Source organism: Camelus bactrianus, chromosome 7 (assembly GCF_048773025.1).
Source record: "Camelus bactrianus isolate YW-2024 breed Bactrian camel chromosome 7, ASM4877302v1, whole genome shotgun sequence".
In the NCBI taxonomy this organism is placed as follows: domain Eukaryota; kingdom Metazoa; phylum Chordata; class Mammalia; order Artiodactyla; family Camelidae; genus Camelus; species Camelus bactrianus.
Genome location: NC_133545.1, coordinates 8,771,160 through 8,784,259, shown reverse-complemented (window position 1 = coordinate 8,784,259; position 13,100 = coordinate 8,771,160). Strand labels below are relative to the sequence as shown.

Below are 13,100 nucleotides of genomic sequence, written 5' to 3'. Positions count from 1 at the left end.
ATCATAACAAAATCTATTTCATTTAGTCATGTCACAGTAGTGGGTACAAATGGGGCTGCGTTAGGAAGAATCGCCCTTGCTTCTGTGGTGTATGCCCTTAGATGCTTATGACAAGTTTCCAGGCTTACGAAGAGCCACTTTCCTTCATTAGCACCTTCCCACACACAACACACTCTGGTTGGCTGGTACTTCGAGTTTTCTCTCAACTGACGTCCTAATGCTCTTCCTTATCTGCTCTTAGTATCACTAATGTTCGCCACCCATATTCATCACCTGTAGGGTCCTCATCCGCACCATCGCTGCTGGTGCTCGTGTGCCAACATCGAAGACAAAATTTTTGAGATCTCAGGGTGATACCGAGTCCCTTAGAAATGCCATTGCACCAAAACACCAAAACAATGCAGATGTACGAGGTAATTTTCCTTCCAATTTGGATTCACAGATTGTCATATGGCCATCAAAGCAGCCGTGTTTGTGCCCCATGATTTACAAAGCCACTCACGAAGGCTTCATTCTGCTACAGGTCCTCAACCATCTCTCCAAAATCATCAGGCGTGAGCTGTGATGCCAGTCCCCTTAGGTAGATGTCATGACACCCTTACAGTTTGCCCATCCGTACATACGTCCCTTTAAGCTATTTTCACACACATTCCAGCTCTCTCTAAGCATCCATGAAATTCACTTCACTGAAACTGTTTAATTTGGGGAGCAGCTCATTTTAAAGCTGGGAACACTTTTATAAAGAGAAATAAATTTCAAGCAATTTCTAACCAGTTGCTATACTTTTGAATATTCAACAACAAAAGATTAACATCCTTTAACATGCTGAATTTATATGAGCTCCAGCTGAAGCAATATTCACTCAAGGGTCACAGCTGCCTAATATTATCTGCCAAAATTGGAAGGTGTCCTGGTCACCCCAGATTTTATACACAGATATAGTTCATCCCAGGTCATGCATTCACTCGCCAAATGTTTAACAAGAACTTTTATATGAAAGGCTCTACCAGAAAAGAAAAGATATACGTAACAGGACAATATACTTGGAATTTTTTTTTTGCAAAGCTCCCATCCCTCTCCACTTTGACCCACCTTTGTCTAAGTGACCCAGTCATTATGCTTTCATTGGCTCAGAGGGGAGATATGATTGCATGACAGCAGAGAAATAAGGGAGACTCTTCTGGACTTTAAAGTTCCAAAATCTGTTTACACTAGAGAACTGAGAGGAATACACACTTTTTATGTTCTTTATTTTATTTATTTATTTTTAAATTTTATTTTTATTGAAGTGTAGTTGATTTACAATGTTAGTTTCAAGTGTACAGCAAAGCAATTCAGTTATACATACACACACATACATATATATATACATATATTTTCAGATTCTTTTCTATTATAGCTTATTACAAGAAATTGAATACAGTTCCCTGTGTTACATGGTAGGTCCTTGTTGTTTATCTATTTTACATACAGTAGTGTGTGTCTGTTAGTCCCAAACTCCTAATTTATCCCTACCCCTCTTTCCCCTTTGGTAACCATAGTTTGTTTTTTATGTCCATAAGTCTATTTCTGGTTTGTAAAGAAAATTTGGATCTTTTTTTAGATTCCATATAAGTGATATCATATGATATTTGTCTTTCTCTGTCTGACTTACTTCACTTAATATGATAATCTCTAGGTCCATCCATGTTGCTGCAAATGGCATTATTTCATTCTTTTTTATGGCTGAGTAGTATTCTATTATATAAACATACCGCAACTTCTTTATCCATTCATCTGTTGATAGACTTTTAGGTTGGTTCCCTGTCTTGGTTATTGTAAATAGTGCTGCTGTGAACACTGGGGTGCAGGTGTCTTTTTGAAGTAGGGTTCCTTCTGGATATATGCCCAAGAGTGGGATTGCTGGATCATACAGTAAGGCATACAAATATTTTTTAGGAGTGATTGAAGATGGTAAAACCGCGTAGCATTAGATAGTGTTCCTTTCCTCCCAGCTTTTATCCCCCAAATATTTTCTATGTTAGGAGGATAAGCTAAGCAAAAATAAGTAATAAAATGTAGTAGGGTATTGGTGGGTCATAAAAGAGAAAGTCTGGCTAAAAGAAGATAAATTAATAAATAAATTTCTGCCTAAAATTTATCCTGCTTCTTATAACTATGGTGATTGTAAAAATCTGTCATCTCAATTTGGGCAATTTTGAGTAACAGGACTTTAACAATAAGTGATGTCAGGAAAACAGGATTAAATCCTGTCCAGGATACATGAGAACTTACAGTTGGTCTACTTATAACCCTCTCTTGTCCTAGAATCCTTCTCTCTGATGTGACTGGATCAGAGGATTTAAAGAGGATAAATTCCTTTATTTTATAAAAATTACTTAAGTTATTGTTTACCTTTCATGTCTCAGTCCCTCTTTTCTTAATGTGATTTTATTTCCTAGTGAAACATTTTGAAAAGGATGAGAGAGTAAAGGTGGCTTATCTAAGGAAGAATGTTAAACACTGGGAAAATTCAGAAAAACCTTGACACTTAAGAAAGAGTAGAGAATTGAAGATGTTTCAATGAGGAGAATGAAAGAAAAATGTTGGGCTAAACAATCTTTCAAATCAAAACTTTTGTGGCAGATTATCAAAATTCATAGTGCTCACCAAATATGTGAGCAGCTAAAATTAAAACTGGAGGTGTAACAAAACTTTTAAGCAACTATAAATGGTAAGCATAGCTTAAGCATATACATTTTTTTCCATTGTTAAATTCTCATCATTATACTTCTAAAAAGAATGGCGCAACTGAACTTTCATTATTTGTGATCTGCCAGACTCTCCTCCTTGTCTAGAATCTGTCTAGAAGTCAAGAGATTTTCATATTCCCAATGAGTTTTTCTTTGTACTTTTCATAGCATTAGAAATTACCAAAAGTTCCCACTAGCAGATATTAAGGCATTTATCTGAAACGATTCAAGTAATAAATGACATGTCATTGTTAACACAAAAGAGGTTTCAAAATCCATCTTCTCGTGAGCACTATGTTAATCAAATCACTTATCCTCATATGAACCTAAGATCAATCCTCTAGACACTCTCTTCCTTCAGCAAGAGAAGGATAACTCTGACTGAACGGCCCCGGGGATGAATGTGCCTGGCCATAAAGAGTAGTGGAGAGGAAAAAGAGAGAATAAAGGACACCATCACCACAGCCAGCTACAGTTGATCTCACCTTGGGAAAGTCACTCCTAGCATTTGGGTGGTTGATATGTCTTTGGCATACCAAAGTGAAGATTTGACCTCATTACATGCTTGCTTAAAACTCTTCAAAGGCTCTTGGATAATGTCAAATGAGTAACAGATAAAATTCAACTCTTTAGTGAAATTTTCCTTCTAGGTTCACTTTATATCAGTTTCTTTCTTATGCTTTTGTCTGATTTCCTCTATGGTCTACCTATTTACATTTTAATCTTTATTTCACACTACTCTCTCACATGTATTGTACATTTCTGCCATGTCTTGGCATTTCTCAAATTTTCCGTAAACCTAAGATCACTTGGAAGAAAATTCATGTTCCGTAGGATATAGAATGGATCGTGAATTAGGTAGAGTTAAAGGAGGCAAACAATTATTTCCTTAGCATTTAGCTTTAAGAGCCAACGCTGACAGATTGTATCTGCTAATGGAGGCTCTAAACCATGTGCAGTGAAATCTGTTCCACGAGACGGCAATGAAGTAACTCTAGGAATATTTTTTATTAGTTGTAATCTGTAAAAGATCAAATGAGAAGTAAAATCAGTACCTAGATGTTTAATTAATTATTTGATTAACACTTTGTATAAGAATCAATGTGTATATCCTAGTAGGATCTTCACAAGTAAGAGAAGCTTTCGAATGGAAGGTGCTTATGGAGGACCAGGGATTAAAGGCTGTGTCCTGACAGTGGATTGCAATCGCTTAAAAACACTGCATTAAAAATATTAAGTTAATGATAATTACTTTTCATACTGACCTAAAATTGTGATTCTTAGGTTTTAAAAAACACTTGGTGGATAAACTTAGCAGATGTGGATTCAATAGTGGACAGAAAAAAGCATTTAAAGATGAAGTTATAAAGATAGCTATAGAAAGAATTCAGTACAGTTTGGATTCTGGACATACTCATCCTGAAATCTTTCAGTGAAAATTCTTTATAAATGAGGAAATGAATTTTTTTTCATTTGTTTGTCCCAAGTTAATTTTCCTTTAGTTGAGACTTACGCTTTAACAGTTCTGATTGTGGTTCAGAGATGATGTTATATAATTAAGAACAAACCACTGGGAACAACCACTTTGTGTTTCTTTTCTGAACATTTGTCTGGAATTCAAATTGAAAGTACTCTAAAAATACTTTAAAAATCTACAGAAATGGGGGGAAATATGCCAATAAGTAATTCCCAGCACTTTCTAACAAAACTCTCATTTTACACGGAATAACGATGGAAAACTAAGATTTACTTCACAGTAAAATTCCTAAGTGCAGTGGTGAAGGTTGAAACTATTTATAATAAGCATTTTAGAAATACAAAAAAAAATTCAACTCACTTTCTAGGAGGGTATTTTTTCCCATCTGGTACCAGACTTGCCCTCACACTGTAATGATGAGAAAATTAAACAAACATGGGTATGTGTGAATACATACATATATACATATAAATATATCAAATGTTTATAGCATTGGACAGCAGCTAATGCAAGAACATTATCCTCCAGAAAATGGGCGTGTACAAAGGAAGTCCCACTTTGAGTGCTGTCCTCTCCCTACAGACAAATTTCTGGCCAATGTGCAATGAAGTGGAGTCCAAAGAAATCATGTGGTCCTGCTGAGTGAAGGCAAAATCAGAGTTTGGGGCAGATGAAGTAGCGTAATTCTATAAATGAGAGCAATATAGAAGAAGGGAGACCAAAGAAATCAGAAGTTCCCCACAAAGTACTGGGCTAAGACTGGGCTGCCTGTACACAGAATGAGACCGTACAGTCTTACCAAGAGTTGGCAGCTATGATACTGTAAGTATAGCATGGATGCCAGAGGCTGAGACGTTCTGGGACATTGACGTCCCAGCACATCCCTAGGGCACTGAGCATTGAACAGAGACTCCACTGAGGCCATGCTTTGGGATACTTATGTCCTCATTCGAGAATAAGATTTCTGTGGACTGACCCTAACAGTCTGAAACCCATCCTTGATGATATCCATGTAGGAGATTTGAGTTCAGAGATTGATTCTTGTTAATTTACAGAGTTTGGAAAACACACTGGTCTTTCCCCAGGCATAAAAGACATAAAATCAAACCTATCAAAGTTCAAGGAAATCAGCCAGTAATTGAACTGACAACTAAGATAAAAATCAATGCCTTACAGGATAGTAACAGAACCTAGAACCTTTACAAAGCCACAATTCTCAATATAAAATTTTTAAAAAATTACCAGTTACTCAAAGAAAGATGGAAATGTGTTTCATATTAAAAAAAAAAAAAAGTCAATAGAAGCCAACTCAGTGATGGCGAAAATGTTGGCTTTGTCAAATTGTGTCTATTATAAAATATTCATTAATTTTAAAATATATTTAAAGAAAATATGGTCTTAATAAGATAATAATAAAAGAACAACTGGAAACTATAAATAAAGAGAACCAAATGGAAATTCTTGATCTTAAAATTATAATAATTGAAATTAAATAATTAACTGGATTGCCAATGTACTATTGGGTTATACTGCAAAGTATAAAAGTCTATGACTTGATACTGAAAAATTTTGATAAAATATTAGCCAAAAATTTAATTGCTAAACATCTGAACATTATATAATAAAGAATATCGGAATTTGAGTCTTTTTCTTTCAGGGAAGATTTGGGGATTCATATAGTAGAGTGAGAATTATTGATAAGAGTGGGTGTCCTAATATTGGATTAATTGTGGGGCATAGAGTGTCATAGTATAAATACATCTTACTATGTATTGTAAGCTGTTAATTGTAAATGCTAATGAGAGCAAGGTAGCTGAGAATAATATTTTAAAGGTAGATAAGGGGAAAGAGTATTAAGTTATTGGACTTAAGATGAAATAGTGAAAGATAATCAAGGCTGATGAAGAGAGTTTATTTCATAGTTTTAGGTCAAAGCCATGTAGTTGAGAACTAAGAAGCAGTGGTTTTGTGCAGCACTGAGATGATCTCCAGAGAAGTGATCCAAACATGTTTCCTTATATTATATAACAAAGACTTTTCATAAAAAATATTCAACCTCCCTTTGTCATCATCTCTTTTCTTTTTTAAATTAGATACATATATATATTTACTGAAGAATAGCCTGTTTACAGTGTTGTGTTAATTTCAGGTGTAAAGCATAGTAATTCAGTTACACATATATATGTTCCTTTTGTCATCTTCTCTTCTATTTCAGTCATCTATTTACTGCACACACTTGTCAAAGAAACTTAAGAATTCAGTTGTTCCTGATGAGATCAGCTTGACGCTTTTACTTCCCGGTATTCAGAGCAAGTGCCTCACTGAGCAGCAGTGCCCTGTTACAGTCCGAGTCGCTCATTACCTTGATGGATTTGCAGGGAAGGGCAAGAACCTTTCACAAGTCTTGAGGGCTCATTTTCCCTTTCCCCTCACCAACGCCGCGGTTTAGGACGGAAGCATTGCTTTTGCCGTTTCTCTGCTGCTGTGTGACCGAAAGTTGGAGAGCGCTGTCTGTGCTAATCTGGGCCTTTTTAAAAATGTTAGTTTTCCATAAGGTTTCCATTACTCATTTTTCCAACTGATTGAGCAGCTGTATGCGTACCTTCTGGCACTCTGGCTGGAAGCTGATTCATTCACATTGTGAAAGAAAAAAATACAATCTCTTGTTAATCATCTTATTTACTACTGCTTCGCCCAGAAAGGATTCAATCATCCTGGGCACCAGGCTGCAATCCAATCTTTTTCCCATTTGCAATAAGCAAATTCAATTCCCCACATCTCTGTTTTAAAGGAAATTTAAATGTCGATGAAGCTGATGAGCTTGTAGTTTGACACTTGGATGTTGTCTCCAGTGGACTAAGGATGATGAATCATTATTGATTTTCACTGAACTGAATAAAACGTGAATATTTCAACAGGGATCAAACATTTTCAATTCACTCAGTGATAACATAGGAAGATATGGTTCCATTTTTCAGCATCTCATATTTAGCAAAATTCACAAAATCAATAAAATTATATAATCCTCATTACTAGGATATGAATACTTTATGATATATATATTTACTTAGAAAATCTTATCGAGAATTAAGCAGGCAATGTAAAAACGTGCATTTTTCCTATTTGGACTAATGTAATTGACGCTACTGGGATCTTTTCTCTAAGCAAAGAGGTAATGTTTAGAATTAAAGTCAGTGTAGTAAGATTACACTTGGTAATGTCACTGGTATTTTTAAATCTAAGATTCGTTAATAAAATAATGTTTAACTCAATCATATAAAGTTGAATAAACGTTTAAGCTTTAGTTCTGGCAGTAGAATCAGACATGGATTAGAGCACCTATTCTGTTCCTCACCAGTTTAGTGACATAATCTCTCTGAACCTCAGTTTTTTTCATTTGGAAAATGGAAACCTTGGCTTAAAGAATTTTGTCAGTGTTAAGTGAAAATTATATGCGTGGAGCTTGTGTTTATCTGTGTGTGTGATCGTGTTTATATGCACAGATCATATTGTTTGCTCAATTACGATGTCTTATAAATACTTCCTTTAAAATATTTCCCCACTTTTATTTTCACTTTGAATTATATTTTTTGTAATTTGATAAATATAACATTTACTTCATTTTTAGTTGCCCTAAGAAGCAATTATGATAGCTTTTGAATGATGGTAGTTAAAAGAGCAAGTCTTCCTTCACAGTTAAAATTATATCTTACTTTGATTTAATTTAGAGCATTACAATTCAGTGTATCTTTACACATTGTAATCTTTATGGCCCCCATGACTCTGGAATATTAACATCATCTTTATTTCACATATTAAAAAATAACTGGATGTTTAGAGACTTCACCAATTTGACTACAGTTTTAAAGGAGTAAGTGATGGATCTGAGAATAGAGGTGGTACTTTTTCAACCTAACTTGGAAGATTTTTGGAAAGGCGTTAGGCAAATATGTTGTCACAGATGATGCTAATCTTGAATCTCTGTCAATGACCTCCTTCCTTTTAGTGTTATCTACCCTCCCAGCCCCGCCCCACACACACCCTGCCCCCGTTCCCACCCCCGCCCCGGTCCATTGACAGTCAAGGACTGTGTTTCCCAGACTCCCTTCCAACATCAGATACTCATGACTAAGTCCGGGGAAATGAAATATGATCAGAAACATCTGAGCAACTTTCAAATCATGGTGCTAACAGAAATGTGGCTGTATTAACCCTTTCTTTTCCACTTTTTTCCTCTTTGGGGGGATGTATTATATTTATTTCTGATAAAAACTTGTGAGCATATTTCTCAGTGTTTAAAGTTTTTCCAAGGGAAAGAAGGAACACCATTGTGAAAATGTACAGCATTGCCATGTTCTTATTTGCTGCAAAGGCTTTGCTTTCAGATTCTAAAAGGATGGAAGCTTAGCATATCTCACTCTTATATCAGTTAACTCAGCAACACTGGAAAGGAGTTGACTCAATAGTGAGCTTTTCCTGGAGAAGACGTGAGGCTTTTATTTAAAAACTAGATATAGAAGTGAAAAGTTAATTTTGAGTTAAAAAATATGAATTAACAGATTTGTATCATTTCCCAAATAGTCAGCCTTTCAACTCTGCATGAAGTGGACATAGAGCTAAATAAATCCCCAGGAAGCTTTAAACCTGTTTATGTGCCGAAGTCTATCATCTTATATTTTGATTAGTCTTTAGCCCCTTCTAGAGATGCAAAGAGGGAAAAAATGCCTTTGAATGCTAGATAAGTTTAGGTTTACCAAATGTAGAACATTGAAAAAATTACTTAACCACTTCAAGCCTTACATTCCTAGATGTAAAATAAATGCAAAGTATTACCTGACAAGGCTTTTATGAGTTTTCAATACACTGAAAAGCATCAGAAATAATAAATGCCACTCTTTGACAGCAAGGCATATGCATTTTGATATCGGTATTCTGAGTGTCCAAACTGTCTAATATAATGTAACTCACATGTGTAATTTAAATTTTTCTATTAGCCACGTTGAAATATATTTAAGAGCAAAATTAATACAGTGACACTTTTTGTAACCCAGTATACCTAAAGATAATTTCAACATGCAATCAGTATGAAAATTATTTGTAAGATATTTTACATTCTTATTTTACATATGCCAAGTTTTTATAATCAGTTCTGTATATTACACTTGTAGCACATCTCAATCTGGACTGACTACATCTCAAGTGTTCAGCAGTTGTTTGTGACCAATGGCTACTGTATTGGACAGTGCAAATATATACCGGTTAATATATAGTAGTTATTCAAGATCAAGATATGTTTTCAGTGAATAATTACCCAAGTTACAGATAAAGCAGAGGAGAGTGAGATCAAAAATATTTGTTAGCCAGTACTTTATTATACAGAAAATGATACATAATTGAAGTAGAATAAAACACTCTGCAGTGTGTAATTATTGATAATGTAAAAGTGCTTTACCATTTTTGAACATGAGCTCAGTCACAATGGATTTTAGTGTATACATTATTAACTGTGTATAAATAGCCTTAAATGTCACTCTACTAGAGCGTAAGTGGGAGGATCAGATACTGAGTTTGAATTAATCAAACTTATCATTTGAACTAATCGAATGATTTTTTTAAACCTCACAGGGTAACTATAAAATGGAGTCTTTTCAAAAATTTCTGGACTATTTCTTTTAGTCTGTTAATTTCCATGCCTTCTTACCTATTTATTCATGGTGGGGACATATTGATGAGAATACAAATTTGTCATTTTATTTATAGATTTTGGAATTCTCTAACTTAGATAAATTTAGAATATACCTGAGGATAATATGCAACTTTAAAGCATCTTAGGTAAATGAAAGATGTCTTCCATCAGGCATCTAAAAAATTGCTATTCCTGACCCTAAACAATCCCAGATCAAGTACAAAATGAATATTAAAGCATTTTCACCTGAAATGTCTATTATCCCTGAGGGATAAAACATGGATGGCAAAAATTTCTTCAAATTTTCAAAAAATTATATTTATTTTTTCTTGTTCTGGAGTTTTAATAAATTCATTAAAATATAAAACACAAGTATAATATTTGTTATAATTATTTCTGGGCTATTTTATGAGAGGAATCAAAAGTCTAAATTAACTAAAAAAAATAGAGCCAATAAGAGAACCCCATAAGTTAGCCTGTATTAAAAAAAAAAAAAAGAAGAGAAATATACTTGCAATATACATCAAAAACAGTTTAGAAAATATTAGAAAATATTATGTTAACAAGAATTAGTGAAAAAATATAAATATCTACTAATAGCTTAATTGTGTCTTTAGGAATAAAACCAAAAGCCAGGAAAAATGAATGTATATTTAGTAAGAGGAGATTCAATTTCTTCTTCTTAGAGGAGGCATTAAAGATTACAAAGATTTTAATTATTTCTGAATCACTTAAAATGATTAAAAACAATAGAGATTTCTGAAGTTTCTTGTGAAAACAGGCAAGAACATATAAAAAAATTTAAGGGAGAAATTAACCTACCACATACTGAAAAAATTGCAAAGCTATAAATATATAGTATCCTAATTGTATCTGAATACCTAAAAACATCCCTGAAACTGCATAATCCAGAGTCTACACAGCACACAGAGAGCGATTCCCTGGGTAAGGCTAGGATAGAATAACCGTGTTTTCAGATTACATTTACTCCTGAGCCTGTTCTTTAAAGAGACCTTACTTAGGTCAAGGTTTAACATGTAAATGTAAAGGTAGCAGTGGAAGGCTTTTTTTTTTTAATTTTGTCCCTGACAGTTCTGAAGCTATTTGGAAAACTACCTAGGTATTAAAAAAAAAAAAAAAAAAAAAAGCACAGTATAATATTTTCTGCACAAGAAACTTCAGAAAGTTTGGTCAATACATTACTAACAACCACAGTGCAAGTTAAGAGGCTTGAAATTTTCTTGCACGTCTGTCTTTGTTATTTTGTGCTGCATTTTACCCAGAGAAAAACATGCCTAGGAGAACTGAAAATTACACCCCTGCATTTAGTTTGCTACACTAAAAAATAAATAAATGGGGCATTTGATCAGGTATGTTTTTCTGCCTTGCTCAGGGAACATAATTAGATTTTCTCCATTATTAATCTGTTAATCAGGTGAAACACACTGATTCTATCTACCCTCCGTTTCCGTAAAATACTCCACTGGTAACTGTTTACTCACTGGATTCCATTTGTTAACATTTATTTTATGAGTTTTACATCTGTATCTGATAGAAATTGATCTGTCATTTTCTACTCTTCTAATTCTCTTTTACATATTAGTATGGAGATTATTCCTCCTAATAGAAAGAGTTGGGAAGTGTGAATTGTTTTTTCTCTCTCTTAAGCAATCTTGTTAAAAACTTCTATTATTTCTTCCTTAAGTGTTTGGAAGAAATTACTGATGAAACTCACAGGTCTTAAGTTTTCTTGGTGGGAAGTAATAACCCACATTTTCAGATCCCTTGGTAGACACCAGAATATTCATATTTTCTATTTCAGCTTCTATTAACATCAGGAATTTACATTTTATTTAAGGTTTTTCTTTTTCCTATCAAAATCAATTTGTCATTTTTTAATAAAATTATTTATAATACTTTGTTATTTTTGCTTTAATGTTGTGAAACTTGTAGTGATATCCCCCTTTGTATTTTTGTTGATTGGTATCAATACCAGTATTGATATTGATTGATATTTTTGTTTTCTCTTTTTTCTATCAGTCTTGCTAGGAATTAATTAACTTTTTAAAATCTTTTCAAAGTAATAGTTTTTAGTTTTTGTGTCTTTATTTACAATTTCATTTATTTTTATTTTATATTTATTGCATTCATCCTTTTACTTTCTTTAAATGTTGTCTCTTTTTATTCTAGCTTCTTTTGATGAAAGTTTAATCACTGATATGTTGGTCCTTTCTTTAATATACACACTTAAGGCTACACATTTCTCTCTAAGCACTGCATTATCTCTTTCGTACAGGTTTTGATACGTCATATCTTAATTATAATTTACTTCAGATAACTTCCCAATTTTTATTTTGATTTCTTTTTTCATTGACTTGTTATGTAGACCCCTCTTACTCAAATTCCAGACTTTGGAGGTTTTTCTGGTTATCTTAAAGTTATTAAATGTTAGTTATTAAATCCCCTTGTGACTAGGGACATATTTACTCTTGATTCCAATTACTTGAAATTTATTACAACTTTCTTTATAGCCCAACATGTTAATTTCAATAAATTTTCATAATTATATTATCTCTGAATACATATAGTTTTACTTCTTCCTTTCTGAGTGCCTTTTCTTTTTCTTACCTATTTTAGCTAGAATTCCTGTCACTATGATGAACGCGAGTGATGAGAATGAGCACTCTTCCCTTGGTTCTGATCCGGGGAGGAAAACATTTAGCCTTATACCATTAAATATGATGGCAGCTGGGGTTTTGCACACGTAGACTTTGTTGGGTTAAAGGAGTTCTCTTCTACTTCTAGTTTGTGTATCTTTTTCATGAAAACATACTAGATTTGCTTCAAACAGATAAGGATCTAATTGAGATGATTTTGTTGTTTCTGTCTTAATTTTATTAATATGATAATTAATTTTCAGATGTTAAACTAACCTTGTACTCCTGAAATAAACCCAATTGATCATGCTACATACTCCTTTTTATACAGTGCTGAATTTAGTAAGCCAGTAGGTCTCTCAGCCTCTGCTGCGGGGCTGTGTGTACATGCGTTAGGACGTGCCGTCACTGCTCTAGCAGTTCACAGCTCTGCTTTGGCCTTCACTTCCTGCTTCCACAGAACCTCAGGATTAACCAGAGATGAGCAATTAGGATCTTTTAAGTTATTTCCTGGACATGTTCACAGCCCTGCATATGCACACGTCCTT

General features: G+C 33.9%; 1 long non-coding RNA gene across 5 annotated transcripts in view; it reads right to left on the bottom strand.

Moving 5' to 3' along the window:
- Window positions 1-3,716: 3,716 nt before the first annotated feature.
- LOC123616791 (uncharacterized) overlaps window positions 3,717-13,100 on the bottom strand; it is a 160,345-nt gene continuing 150,961 nt past the window's right edge. For 4 of the 5 annotated variants that reach the window (XR_006724819.2, XR_006724821.2, XR_006724820.2 and 1 more), the window contains one exon: window positions 3,717-6,833. This is a non-coding gene — a long non-coding RNA (uncharacterized LOC123616791). The remainder of the gene's footprint in view (window positions 6,834-13,100) is intronic. The other variant, XR_012508015.1, reaches the window with a different exon arrangement.